The following is a 2996-nucleotide window of genomic DNA, read 5'->3' as shown; positions in this document are numbered from 1 at the left end:
AACTAAATAACTAAATAAAGTTAATTAATATACTACTACTATTATTAGTTAGTAACAATAATAGTTGTTACTTGTAGTTAGTTGTTTGTGTTGTAGTATATATATATATATATATATATATATATACACACACACACACACACACACACACACACAATTGCTTTCACTTACCTAAAAGGCTCCATGAATAATTAGAGGCTATAAAGTGAACAGTCATAAAGGTCTGAGCTTATTTGTTGTTTAAATGCTAAATATCTCAAATTGGTAGGGTTAGCTTAAACCAATGGAGATTTAATACATATTATATATATATATATATGCTGTAATAGCACAGGCAAATAGACTTATATGGGGAGACAAACCACACAAGTTACTGTTATTCTGACAGAAGATGATGAGTTAATACTCCCTGTCATTGAAACATTTGTAAATAGCTTGAAGAATACACCTGCACTTCACAAAAATCTTCAGTGTGGAGGTGAAGCATGTAAGAAAGAGTTAGTACCTGGTCCATGTGGTTAAATACTTCGATAGACCATGTTGTTCACCCTAGGACCTACAATTTCTCATTGATAATTAATCTTTCCTTTCTCATCCATTGCCTCTAGTGCAATCTCAAGAAGATAGTTTGCAAGTGAAGACTTATGACCATCTCCAAAGTAACCATCTTTGTTTGTCAGGCTTGCTCTAAGTCATCAAATTCTTCAAAGGCCAGCTGTAAACTATTCAGAGGAATAACTGCATGACCGTGCTTGCCCAAATGTACAGAACAAACTGCTGAAACATACTTGCAAGAATTGTTGATTATACCATGCATCAGTGAAGTCTATCACTATGCACAATCAAACATGTAGGTTTGATGGAGACCAGACCTCATCACAGAATGTATCATCATCCCTCACGTATGTCCACTAAGAGTTGTAGCTCACTGTCAATGAGAGATAATGTGTTATTAAGTACATGGAAAATCTTGACAATGAATGGGATACTGAAGATGACATTGATATCAGTGGTCTATAAAATTGCTGATGAAGATCATCGGTGTTGGGAACACATTTGATACAGTTGCAGGATATTATATCTACCTAAGCAGTAAAGCTGGAACTCATGGGTAGCAATACTACCCAAACCACTGTACCAAAACTCAGACCATTTTTGTCTGACCAATATACTCTATTAAATTTTTTCTATTGCTACCTGGACACAGTATGGTGTATAAAAAGGAACATGTACAAAAATTTACTTTAAAATTTACTGCAGTAGATGATTTTGGAATAGTTGGAAATAGAATAAAATACCTGGGGAAAAACTAATCCTATAAGACAATAATTTGTTTTGGTTTAGTACTTGTGGGATGTTTGGTTTTATGTAAACAAAATTCAATTAAGCGATGGGAAAAGTTGTAATCTTTGTCACTTCTAATGAAAGTGTTTTTTTAAATTAAATTGACTACTAAATTGAATGTATGTTTTGGTTGTGTCTATGTTAGAAGGGGAGGGGTCATTTGAAGAATGTTACACAATTTTTTGTGAGGGAAGAGCATTGGTTTCTGTAATCCAGTGTTACAAGGAGGTGAATGATTCTTGAAAATCATCAAAACATGAGTTTCATAATTTATGGACAGCCCCTTAAAAAATTTACTTCCCAATAGAAAAGCTAGTTATTTGTTACTATATTTGATTATTTCTATTACATGTTTTGCAATCTAACAAATATTATGAAAATGATAGACAAGCATATTCTAATTAAGCTACAAAGTTTCCACACTTTCAGCAAAGCTAGTAAACTCACTGACAGGCACTGTGTTTTGATTTTATCTTAAGTTACTCCTATTATTACACTAACAGAATGAAAAAGTATAGAAAACACTCACATCTAGCAGGTAAATGGGCAATAGATAAAACAAATTAGTTAAGAAGAGTGAAAGTATATTTAATATATTTAAAGAAGGAAGAGTAAAATAAAATAGACAGCAATAAGGAAAATCAGAAGTTAAATAACTTTCAAAACACTGAGACATGAAAGAAACTCATGATAGGACTGTTTGAATTCACCAACATTGGACTTAAAAACAAACTATCAGCAAACTTTTAAACCAGTCTGCATGATCTAATCTTAACCAATTGGGAAATCATAAGTCTCTAGACAGAAGAGATAATGTTTTATTCTTTACTCTCCTGTGCACGTTTTTAGGTCCAGAACTCCTGATGAAACCGAATAGCTGCTTTCATAATTGTAAAGAGAGAAAATAACTTACTAAAGCAAAAAGTTAATAGCACTTTTTTAATAATGCAGACTATCACACATTCATATCAAATATCACATAAAAACAGATATAACAAATTGGCATCTTTGTAAGATATCAATAATAGATAAAATAAGACATACACAGTTTTAAAGTGGTAGTTCCTAGGACTAATCATTCAGTTATAAGGAAAGCATTCTGTAGTGAAGAAACTTGCACAGTATAAATAATAGCAGGAAAACTTAGAAAGTCAAAAAAATTAAATAGACATTTTTACACCTTCAAGCACAGAATGTCTAGATTTTATTTCTCTGCCTTACTGTAGCACTACTTTGCAAATTCATGTTTTGAATTATTTTCCCTTTGTGCAATATATGGCCAAATGAGAAACATTTTAAATTTAACAAATTACACTAGCTATTTTGTTTGTTTATTTTGTTGCTGAGCACAAAGCTACACAATTGGCTACCTGTGCTGTGCAGGGGAGTATCCATACTTTTAAATACTATATGCACAAACTTCCTTAATGTATCAACAAAAACCATGACTTGGTTCAAAATATATTTAATTACAAAGATACTTTAGATATTCACACATGCATATAATGCGTATGCCTAGTTACACTGTTGCTATGTCCACCATGGATATTAAAACCTAGTTTTTAGTATCATAAAATTTCAGACTTACTGTTGAGCCACTAAAAGTCACTAAGTCTAGCTTAATAATTCAAATAAAACTCACACTGAAAAAG

At 31.9% G+C, this 2996-nt stretch overlaps 1 protein-coding gene across 1 annotated transcript in view; it reads right to left on the bottom strand.

The window, feature by feature from the left end:
* LOC106472926 (proto-oncogene tyrosine-protein kinase ROS-like) overlaps positions 1-2996 on the bottom strand; it is a 54814-nt gene that overhangs the window by 34386 nt on the left and 17432 nt on the right. The window lies entirely within an intron of this gene.

The sequence above is a fragment of the Limulus polyphemus genome, unplaced genomic scaffold (genome assembly GCF_000517525.1).
Source record: "Limulus polyphemus unplaced genomic scaffold, Limulus_polyphemus-2.1.2 Scaffold5739, whole genome shotgun sequence".
Classification (NCBI taxonomy): domain Eukaryota; kingdom Metazoa; phylum Arthropoda; class Merostomata; order Xiphosura; family Limulidae; genus Limulus; species Limulus polyphemus.
This window is presented reverse-complemented; position numbering and strand designations above follow the sequence as displayed.